This window comes from Ictalurus furcatus, chromosome 5 (genome assembly GCF_023375685.1).
Source record: "Ictalurus furcatus strain D&B chromosome 5, Billie_1.0, whole genome shotgun sequence".
Classification (NCBI taxonomy): Eukaryota; Metazoa; Chordata; class Actinopteri; order Siluriformes; family Ictaluridae; genus Ictalurus; species Ictalurus furcatus.
In genome coordinates, this window is record NC_071259.1 from 9396003 (window position 1) to 9408226 (window position 12224).

The window sequence follows — 12224 nt, forward strand, 5'->3', positions numbered from 1 at the left end:
CCTCAAAGGCCAATAGGTGGATATGGGGTCTGTTTGAGAACCCCTGCAATAGACAATGAATAGTTTTCATACATGGAGATAATTCCAAGGTTACAATGTTAGACAACAAATAGTTTTTATACATGGAGATGATTCCAAGGTTACAATGTTTAGATAGGGGCCCATGAGGACCGGACTGATCAAACAGTTAAGGGGACCCAGTACATTAACCTCTCAGGGGGTCCAAACCTGGTGGCCGCTCCGTTACATTTAGTGGAAGATGATCTTAGTTTAAGAATGGCACCATTACTTGGTACGGATGCCACCCTGCTGAAAAATATATATCAAAACAGACAAGAGAGAGCAGGTCAAGTTGGTAGACCATCTTTTCCAGATGGTAATTTATTCTCCAGCTTCCTTATAAGTTGACTAAATTAATCAATAAACGTTTGTGTGTGGTTTTTTTTTAATTGTCTTACTGTTCTTTAAGATGGCAAAGATGGACTACCAATTTAACCAGCTCAGCTAATCAGTGTATATTTTATCTGTCAGTATGGAAATGGGATTTAGTCTACACATTATATCTAGTATTTTGTAAGATCATTTAAACAATGACTAGTATATACTGTAACAAGAGTCTGTTTTGAATAATCTAAGACATGGGGAAAGTAAATATTCTTAAAAGTGGTTAGCATTCTGAGGTTTCAGCTGTAGCTTTCACTAGCTACATCCCTAGTTGGGTCGTGCGCGTTACGTGGTGACGCAGGCGAGAGCGTGGGGTTTCCCAGAGCGCGGCGCAGGGTTACCGCGCCCATCTCTGCCGTTTGATGGCCGGAGGAAGCGCTTGAGAGACCGCGGCGAGGAGAAAGAAAGAAAGAAAGAAAGAAAGAAGGAAAGAGCAGGAGAGAGAACGACAGCGGGACAGAAAGGGAGGCTACGTTTGGATAGGGGCCGGAATACGCTACTTTAATTTGAGTCAACGGCAGAAAAAAGATACGTTGTTTGCAGCTGAATTTAATTCTTGTCTATCTGGGTGTGTGAGCGCGCGCGCGGGTGTGTGTGTGTGTGAGAGAGAGAGAGAGAGAGAGTGTGTGTGTGTGAGAGAGAGAGAGAGAGAGAGAGAGAGAGAGTGTGTGTGAGAGAGAGAGAGAGAGAGGGAGAGAGTGTGTGAGTGTAACGTGCCGCCGTTCTCGCGCCCGTGGTGTGCCGGTGTGTGTTCCCACCGTTTGGCGTATCGAAAGCTGGGTGCGGGGAGTGGCGCTCCTCGGTAAAGCTTGTTAGCTCGACGGGGAACTCTTTATCTTTGCTGTTTCCAGTCAATGCGATATAAACAACGGATTCCCACGACTGAAAACGGGTAAGGGCGCAGTTTTGAGCATTTCACTTGACTTTTTTTTTTTTTTTTTAAATCCAAACAGTATTTCTATGTTGTTAACGCTTAGCTGCAGAGAGCTAGCTAGTCGGCTAACTGGGTTGATTGACTTCCCTGCTCGTGTGACGGGGGTGGGGGAAGCTGCTGGTAAACTAAGTAAACACATTGCTAAGAGATTGGCGTGAATTTAAGTCAATATTTCGCTTATATATCATCTGTTTTCCGTTTCGAACAGTCGGTTTGTAGTCCTGTAGGACAGGCTTGGAGGATTGCAGACCTTTTTGTTAAAAAAAAACAACAACCCAACAACAAAAAAATAAATCACGGTCATGTGCCAGAAAATGTTTAGCACTGGAGCTTGTCTGGTTCGCAGCAGCTCCTGTGTTAGCTAGCAAGCTAATGCTCCTCTCTTCATTCAGAAATGCTTTGCGTAATCACATCTGTGCGTTATTATTCTTATGTCGTGTAGTAGTATTATTAATAAAGTTCCCGTTAGCATTAGTGACCTTGTTTTTCATACTAGACACACACATTTGCCTGTGTGTGTGTGTGGTTTTTCTTTCTGGTGAAACCTGCGTCCACCATTTGAAGTGTTCCGGTGCGGATAGAGATCCATCTTGGAACCAAGTTGCTTAGCTGTTTACGCCCATTTGTGCTTAAAACCCCCCACTACAGCTCCATCCTCACACACAGGCAGTGTTTTAACTACAGTTTTATCTTGTGTACCTGGATTGTAACACATCAAGGCATTTCGCATAGATTCAGTAGCGATTAAAACGCTGGAAATGGCACCTTCTATGCAGGACTGGGTTTGATATTTTCTTTCCATCACCACCCCGGAGGATGTATTTTCCCCTCTGATTCTTCCTGTGCTGGATATTTCTAATGTTGGAGCCTCTGGGTTGAAATCAGGGCGTGTGTTTGGGAATCCTGTTAACCCTTACCTCCTGAAATCTGACCGTGTATCGCCGATATTTCCCCTTGAATGCCGTTTTGTATATGAGCGAGCATTTGATGTGAATAGAAGCTGACTTTATAGTCATAAGTCATGTTTTAACCAAACAGCGTGTGTATATACACACACACAGGGGTATTAAAGATGAAATGAAGCGAGTGTGTCACGGTTGGTGCAGTTAGTTACTGCCTGGATTCGCCTCCATCTTTTTCTTTTCGCGACGTATGTTTTTAGCTTGTGGATCATCTGTACATGGAGGATTATGATCATTTCTGATCAGTAGTAAAGGTGTGTGTCGGATGGTGTCTGCACCATCAGCAGGGTTGTGGTGTGAGTGACGGCTCGATGTCGGCCGCTCCTCCTCTCAGACATCTATTTTAACATTTTAACCATTTTAACAACCAACACTTCAGCTCTCGTCTACCGTGGTGTGTGTGTGTGTGTGTGTGTGTGTGTGTTTGTTTATTTATTTAGATCGGATCTGAGCACTGATCCTCCACTTTTAACGACCTGGAAATGAGTGGCTAATTGGCTTTCGGGTGATCTCTCTCGGCTGCAAATCTCGGCCCTGGTGGTGGTGGTGTAGAGGAAACAGGGCGGATTTCTTTGCGAGGAGGAAGCTGTCGATTTTTAGTGATACAGCTTTAGAAAGACAAATATTTGACAGCGAGATTATGATTTCTCCGGGAATCTCTGAGAGAAAGTGTTGACGTGTTGGATTGAACCGGTTTGTCACTGCAGTGTCTCTGGCGCGTGAGAGAGAGAGAGGAGGCTGGTGTAATACTGAGGCGCTCCACACTCACGGCTGGGAAACACACACACACACACACACTTCGATTAAAAGAAAAGAAAGCCAGCCATTTTGCAACTTTTCCTCCACACGCCTGTAATAAAAGCTTGTGTGAATCTCGGTAACGTTAAAGTGCTGGTTCACAGTGCTGAATGGATCTCCCTGGTGTAATGAATGGCTGTCTGTATTCTCGACCTGAAGCAGCTGCAACCAACAAGATGGCGTTTGCAGCTTTCTTCTTTCTCCCTCCGACCGAGCAGCACATTAGCGTTGGCAACTGTGGTTACGTGGAAAAGCCATATTCCGATAATGTTTCTCTAGATTAGCTTCCGATGCGGTGGGAAATGGCATATCTTTCTTTTTTTTCTTTCTTTTTTTTTCTTTCTTTTTTCTTTCTTAAAGCTGAGAGCGACCGAGCCTGTGTTTTAATGGCATCAGATGTAGGACAACATGGAGGAGTGGAATAACTATTTCACTTTAACCCATGCAACTGAACATATCTGACTTCCCTTCAGATAGGTGAAACACTGCACGTGGAGGCAAAACTCAGAGCATGCAGATGTGTAGCACTGATGTGAGGATTTATTAGTATTTATTTATTTATTTATTTATTTATTTATTTATTTATTAGGATTTTGGACTGACTTGCACAGCACACAGCACAGCACAGCACTATGGAAAGGTTTTCTTTCCATATACATATATACACCTTAACCACAATAACAATGCCCATTTTGCACATTTAAAAAAACAACAACAAAAAAACACACATTTCCCAATCTTTCTTTTTCCTCACTTTGCGCCATAACACACTTCGACTAAGTCACACAGGACGCGGGTTGTGCACACGTTCGGACAAGACCTTGTTTGCTCAATAGTTGTGCTCACATCCGTGTTGAGTGTGCAGCACCATGGCATCCGTTTTTAAAACATCCCTGCCTTAAATTAATGCCGCACTTCACAATTCAGTGCTGCTGTGTATAGTTTGCATGTAGACATCGTCTTTCTTAAAGGCTGTTATCTGCATCCTAGTGCTTGGTGATCATTTGTAATAAATTTTGATGCTGTTTTAACCTATCTGTTGCTCTTGTTGTGCTTCCAGATGTTAAATCGGCCTTCAGCGAGAAACATATGACCAGCGCTGAGTTGTCTGCCCCATCTAACATAGTGGACATTAATTTTAACGTTTCTCTCTTACTCATTCTCTCTCTCTCTCTCTCTCTCTCTCTCTCTCTCTCTCTGTTTATCCCCCTCCATTTTCAGCCTGCAATCCCAAATAGGATTAAATTCTTGCTGTCTTTGGACCTCAGCTTTTAGGATTATGGGCTTGGTCATTGATGCAGCTGATTTGAATTGTTTGATTTATTTATTTTCAAACATTCTCCCATTCCTGCAAACGACTTTCACACTAGGCAAGTAGTCCATTTAGTAGCTTCTGTAATTTGAGACGAATTCTGAATGAAGCTCTGCGCCACTCCTACCGTGTGTGAGATTCCAGCGAGGATCACTATACAAGTAGAAGTATCTAACTCATATTATCGTACCGGAGGAAAGTCAGGTTTATATCTTCTAGTGTCGTGTCCGAAATCTACGATTTTCTAGTTTAGCCGGTGCTTTCAGCAGTCTTTTAAGATAACTATGTCACAGCGCGTAAGATGATGCGAGTAAAATGTTCATTGAGTTCTGTAACAGGTCGTCAGATTATAGACTGTTAACAGAAACCTTTTTCTACATGAGCTTGAAGTAATAAGGATGTTATTTCTGTCCATTAGAATATTTTTTGTTATATTATTGTGGCTGCTACCGATTTGTAGCTGTCCTGTGATTTTTGTGTCCTTATGTCTTTCTCCTATTGGTGGCTTTCAGTTGATTGAACATCATAGCAGCGCTGACATGCTCAGATTTAAATAAAAAGATTTCTGACACTAGTAGAAGTACGTGGCTGTCTTCGGTTGAGTGGCACTAAACTGACTGCTGGTGAGCATGTCACCGTATGCACTGATTTCAACTCGCAACCAAAGAATTATTTTACGACGCGAGTCTGTGACAGTAGAATAGGGCCAGACGTTGTACTGTGTAAAGCCGGTTAAACACGTGCGCACTAGAATGTAGCATTTGTAATAATGCAGCATGAAAAACACACCTGTTGGCACTGTTGAACTTACCTGGTGTGTGTGTGTATACAATTTGTTTTTAATTGAATGGCCGTTCTTGTTGTCGGATCATTGTTTCAGGTTACGACTGGAATCCCGTACAGATGATTTCTGCTGCTCTAATGCACCAAATAAACCTGGTAATAGACTGGTAAGTTGAACCTGGTGTCTTTGAAGTGTCTTTGAAGTCACCAAACCCTATGATTGGACATGATGGTTGTAAAGATGTGGTGTGTGTGAGTGAGAGAGAGCGTGACGACATGGGTCTTGGACTTGGTAGTATGCTCCCGTCGTTGCCTAAATCCAGTTTGAAGACACAAAATGTTGTTTTAAAGAGGTTTTTAGACTCATATCTATAGTTTTTTTGCTTGCTTTCAAGCAAAAGTGTAGAAAAATGACCAGATCCTGAGCATTGAAAATGGCCCCAGTAGACTTCTTTTACAACGCCCAGTAAAAATCCTGTAGCAGGAAGTTCTTTTTGCTTGTGCATGTGTTTCCTGTTAGCTGTTTTTCAAGCCTTTGCTTCCATGTTCTCCCTTCTCCCCTGTTGTCCATATGTATCTATGTGTTAGGAATGTGGCCAGGTGAACAAGCGGAGGTGGTGATAGATTATCAGGTCTAAAAATAACGTTTGGATACCAAATCTAGAAATTTAGAAGTTATGGATGGGCAAAGAACAGCTATAGTTGATCATTTTCTGAGCCTAAAGGCCTATAGCTTTCATTTGAGAAGGCTGTATTTTGTGAGTTGCATTAGACTTAATTCAGCAATCAGGTCCAACGTGACGTAAGCACAGTCTCTCCATGCAAGCACAGTTGTAGTTTAGTTCGTACTATTCTATGGTTTTTCATTTGATTTTAATTGCAATACTCGGGATGTTTATCACCACAGATGAAACTGGATTGTTGTTTTAAAACCCGTCTTGGCAGTTGTATGGTGGATTAGTGGCCTAGAGAAACCTTTCAACGCAAGACGCTGACCCTGCAGCCCAGTTTCGTTTAAGTGCTATTACTGTAAAATGTACTTTGATTCTTTAGTGAGGAGAGTTAAAAAAAAAATCATTATTATTGATTAGTGATTGATGTTACTACGTCTCTGGAAATTTCATGTCGCATCAAGATGAATGTATTTAAAACAAGACACTGAAAGATTTCAAAGGGCCAAATATTCAGTAATTCTCTAACTTGCACGATGATACCAGCACAGCGCTTAGCACTTTAATCACTGCATCAGTATAGAGAAACTAGTCTCGGGCTGTTCTATAGTTCATGTGCCCTCATAGATAAAATATAAACTTGTAGCCTCAGTTAGAGCCATAGAATTTTATTAGCTCAGTTTGTTTAGTTAGCCCTAGTCGTAACTGATGCTTGATATGAAAATGGTCAACCATACCGACAATAAAATTCTAACTGCGTTGGTTGAGCGTACTTGTTCGACTTATTAAGCAGAAACCAATAGTTTTAGTTGACTGTTACATTTGGTCATTTGATTAAAGCTTTTACACAAAACCACTTAAAAGGATACAATTGAGCAGTTGAGGTGTTGCGCAGGCACCTAACATTGCAGCTACGTGTACAACCTTCCAATTATTAGCCTTTACCACTGAGCCTCCACTTCACTGTCCATTTTTCAAATTCGGACAGCGGAAATACGTTTCATGCCATTGAGCGATCACAAGTCCAAAATGCTGATGATGCTGCAACGATTCAAGACAGCCTAATTGTATCTTAGAAACGTACTGTGCTCTCTCTCTCTCTCTCTCTCTCTCTCTCTCTCTCTCTCTCTCTCTCTCTCTCTCTCTCTCTCACACTCACACACACACACACACACACACACACATTTTCTCAATTCATTATCAATACAGTCAACCATTAACAATACATACATCACTTCAGTAAGCAATGCAGTGTTTATTGTTTCAGCTTGCTTAGCGCCATGTCCAGGGCTTAACCAGAATGAGAAAATTGAAATGGAATTTGGGGAAGTTTTGAATTTGAAAATGAAACAGACTTCATAGGGTTGGATATCCTTTCCTGTTTTTTCCGTGAGATAGAATTCAGGACTCAAAATCAACTTTTTTACTTTGTAGCACTGGTGCTCCCTCCTTCAAGAAGTTAGGAGCACCACCAAAAATTTAGGCGCACCCACTGCAAATTAAGGAGCACCACAAATGTGTGTATGTGTGTGTGTGTGTATATATATATATATATATATATATATATATATATATATATATATATATATATATATATACATACATACATACATATCCTGTGGCCAAGATTTGTAAATTGGTCTTCTGCTCTCTGTCCCTCCTTAATCCATCTCTTCACTGAGGCATGTGAAATTTCACGTCCAGCTCTGCCGTTTGAGCAGAACGGCCAGCAGCATCCTGACGATTAAAAGATTCAACAATCGAACCTGATCCCGAATTCTTTGCCACACACTTGTCCCGACATTTCTTGTGCTTTGCTCTCTCCCCGTGTTTAATCAAGCTCTCACGCTTAACGTGTGTATTCAGTGGTGAACGCAGCGTTACCTGCAGCCTCTGTCCCATAGGCTTTACCGTGAACACTGTACATTGAACCTTTTTTATAGTGGAGCCACTGAAATTCTTTCAGCCACTCACTCTGAAAACTGTTATGCTGCGTTCACACACACACAGCGATTTTTATCGCTGCAAGTCACTGTACTAAGAAGTTGCCAGTAGGCGTTCCTGCTACTGGTTGCCATAGTAACATGGGTGGCGCAACTAACATTCCACTTTGCCAGCAAACCAGTTTTCTTTCTGCTAAAGTAAAACATACTGGAGGAAGAGCAATCTTGTATAAAATTCACCAGTGTATATTTGCATTATATCCTACAAGATGAAGGAGGAGTAGTGTGTGCTCTTTGCCAATGTTTCCATCTATCTGCTGTGCAAGCGACCATTAACTTAGCTTAGCTTATGGCCTTAGCGCTTTTAAAACAAAACAATAATCATAATGAAACACACTCACTTTTTTGTTGAAATTGAGCAAAATCCCGATGTAGCTCCTGTCTCAGCAAGTGAGCGTCACCTTCAGGGTGTCATTCACTATATGTTTAATGGTGACCGGGAGACGGACCGCAGCGCTTTAGCTCGTTCCTGGGCTCTGAATCAGCGACAAGCCGGACACTTCACCCAAGATAGGAGCTATACTGGGATTTTGCTCGATTGCAACAAAAAGTGAGTTTCGTTATTATTGCACCCGCTAAGATCCTAAGCTAAGCTAATTGGCTACTGCCGCAATGGCGCTGCTTCTGCTAGTGAGCTCGGGTGGCTACGGATCACGTGTGCTGTTCTGTCTTCACTCCTGTTGGTTGTTGCTGCACCAAGTCATTCCAAATTTGCATAAAGTTAAACTTTTCTCAATTTTCAAAGCCATTGGACACGTCCACATCTAGTCGCCAATGGTCGCCATTGCTCATGTCGCTGGAAGTCACCAGCTCTCATTGTAAATGAATGGTCTCTGGTCGCCGAGTCGCTATGTGTGAATGTGCCTTAAGCATTCTTTTCCGCTGGTGGATCCACATTCACCACATGATCGCCATCACCAATTCCATTAGTTACATTATCTGTAACTTTAGGCGGCTTACAAAAGAAATGTTTTTATGTTCTCTCTCTAGCTCTTTACGTTTTGTGCACTGGTTAGCTCCTGTCACGTGACAACTGAGCGCAGTGAAGAGGAGTGATTGATGGCTAATATTAACCAACCTAAAATCTGCATTAAAGTTGAGAATGTAAAGATGAAGATTAATTGGTTATGTAATGCTGGATAGAACGGTGGACCACATACTGTGCAGTAATTAGTGAACGTTTTGTAGAGAAATGCTCCCAAATATACTTTGAGGTCGCACAGATTATATTTCGGGAGCATATGTGACCAGAATTGTCGCAATTTCGATCCTTGGAATTAGATAGAACCACCAAATAAAAGGGGAGTCTTGTATGGCTTTTGGACTTTTTATATGTGACTTTTCTCAATCAGCACTTTTATCTTCTATTCCCTTTACTGTATTAAAGTTGTAAGAAAGCCTCTCTAACTAAGCAATCTGTAGCTAGTGTCTTTGCCATTCACCGAGCAATTTGCATAAAACCGTCCTCACTTGTCCTCTGTTACCGGTCAATGAGTGCACGCTACGGTACCCTTTTGAATATCCAAACTTTATGGCAGTGGCAGAGGATTTTGCATAACATGGAGTAAACCTGTTACAATTTTTGCATACGCGGCCAAGGGAGTTTTTGAATAAAGACTTGGCTTTCTGTTTACCTTTGCAGGCCTAAGCGACAGTGAGAAAAATACACACAGATGTTGCCAAGTCTTTTCCCCCCTGTTATTTTGCCTCCCTTAGTTTAGAAGCAGAAGAACTAACTCCAAAATGAGATTATCCTTGTGTGGAAATAAAATGATTAGCTTTGAGTCATGCCACGGCTTGCTCAGTAGCGCCTCTAAAGTGTGCTAAAACCTGGTGGAGGGAGTTAGTGTGTTTTTATGTAGTTACAGATGAAACTGTCTGGCATTAAAGCTGAGCTTAGCTTTTTCATGAATTCCTTTTTTTTATTAAAGAAGCAAAATGTAGGATACAAGGGTGTGTGTGTATGTATGTATGTGTATATATGTGTGTGTATGTGTGTGTGTGTGTATATATATATGTATATATGTGTATGTATGTGTGTGTGTATATGTATATGTATATATATATATACACACACATTTTTTCAAGTAGATCCTGTATTTATTTTCTGTTAAAAACAATCTGCACTTTCCCAGTGGGAGACGTGCTGCGTCCGAAAGAGTCTAACATTTTTAATCTTTGGTAGTGTTGGCATTTTAAGTGTGTGTCTCAGGGTCAGGGTACTGACAACACAAGCGTTATCCAGAGGAACCAGTTTAGCTGGAGGCATCAACACACGGGCAGTAGAGTGACTAGAGAGTTCAGTCTTTACACTCAAACTCTTGTTTAGCAGCAAGGCAAACATACCTATAGGTGTCTTAGGCAAACTGTCTACAAGAGACACCAGTTAATGCATTGTGTTCATAGTGTAGACAAACCTTACAGAAGAACAGGACATTTCATTGTGTATTTTCATAATTTTGGACTTTTAATGAGTTTTGAAACCACGTAATGGACTTTGTACAGACACCACATGCAAATAATACATTTTCTACATAGTACCAAATATTTTCCTTTTTAAATTGTGCGTTGTGTTGAAATGGCAATCCGTTGGTTCCTTTGAAATTTTTATCAGTGATCAGTCCAAAGCTTTTCGTGTCCTATTGCCATCTTCTCTTACCGCGCTGCATGTGACCTAAATAAACTCTCTGTGGCTCTTGCTCCCAACTTACACCTTGGATATTAAAGTCTATTAATAATTTCCGTGTCAAAAGTTCAGTTGGTAAATGAAGTCTTGCACTTAAAAATGACCGTTTATGTTTGGAAGTGGATGAATTGCACTGGCCGTCCCTCCCAATGTCTTTTGATTTGCCTTTAATCTACAGTCGGAATTACTGGATGTGAACTTCAAAGGGCGGGGCACAAACAAATGAACACTTTCTCTTTATTATAGTTTACTGTGTGGTAGAGATGTTACTGAGGACAAGTTTCAAAGGTACAAACTATTCTCTTTATTCAGAGGAATCATTGTTGGGTAGCAGACAAAACACTGAACAAGCACGCTGACGAAAGGCTTCACAATCACTTTAAAGAAGCGGACAAATCCAGTAGACCTCTCACATTAGCGTTATGTTTATTTTTTATAAGCACGAAATGCTGAGGTCCATAAACGTGGCCCACAAGATCCCTCAAAGCAGTGTTTTTGTTCCCTCTTCTCTTTTTAAAGGCAGATGCTGCATGTAAAATGTAGATATAAAACGGACAGCTTTGAAATTGTGGCAGACTCTGTGGGACTGTGTGTTTAGGGTTTAGAGGGTGGTGTTGGTTCTACGTTGCACAACTTTATCTTCTTCAGAAAGCATGTATATCTTTTCAAAATTGCAACCATTCTTTAAATGCCATTTAATGGGGGAAAAGTAGATTGGGAAAGGGGAATGAGTTCATGGCCGGTCAGTCTTCTGCCCACAGGATGCAGGACACCGTGTGTCTTCAGATATTGCCTTTTGTTCGATTTGTCCCTGCTTCAGTGATTCAAGGCCTGTTTCTTGTAGCTGTTGGTAAGGTTTGGTAAGTTTATCCACCATCTCATGCACCATTCACAAGCAGCGTGAAATCTACACACACCCACACACACACTGTCCATTTTTGGTTTGCTCCAATAGCCCACTTAGCACTGAGCTGTCCTGTTTCCTCAAAATTGGACATGGACTTAATCTGTGTGAGCTTATTCTCAGATGTTGTAGTGTTAGGCACATGACTAGGGTTGTTAAGATTTTAGTATTTAGACTTCAAAGCCAATACCAGATGTAGTATCGAGACTGTCTATACCAAAACAAAACTTTGGCAATCAAACAAAGCACACACCTGTGGAAGTCCATGAGTAATTCATATCGTCCGCACTAAAGTGTGATTTCCTCGATTTTATGAATTTTAAGCTTTTTGTTAGTTAAATTGTTAGTTAAATTGTTAGTTAAAGGGGGAACTTGTTGTCCGACCATAAACGCTATACATTTTCCCCATTATTAACTCCAATAGAGTTGATCCATTTATAGCCCAATACTATATTACCCTCAAGGTGCACAGTTATGAAGCTAAAAATAGTGTTCCAAGCACAGAGTAAAATTGTGGATAACAGTGGGAGATATTTCGCACCAAATGTACTGTTAAAAAGCATCAGTTCATAATTTGAGGTTACGCTGTTCTCAGTGTTTAACACCAGTCTTGGAAGTTGAGAAGTTGCTGGTGTTACCTGTTTGGCTGTGTAAGGATTTTCTTTTTGAAATTCCTTTTGCAGGTTTTTGTCTTGACTTCTTGTCCTCAGCACGGTAAGCAAAACAT

General features: G+C 41.1%; 1 protein-coding gene across 2 annotated transcripts in view; it reads left to right on the forward strand.

Moving 5' to 3' along the window:
- Positions 1-777: 777 nt before the first annotated feature.
- Positions 778-12224, forward strand: part of gnb1a (guanine nucleotide binding protein (G protein), beta polypeptide 1a) — a 31111-nt gene continuing 19664 nt past the window's right edge. Inside the window, exons 1-2 of one of the 2 annotated variants that reach the window (XM_053624705.1) lie at positions 778-1336; positions 5331-5400. The gene's annotated coding sequence lies outside the window, so the exon portion shown is untranslated. The remainder of the gene's footprint in view (positions 1337-5330; positions 5401-12224) is intronic. The other variant, XM_053624704.1, reaches the window with a different exon arrangement.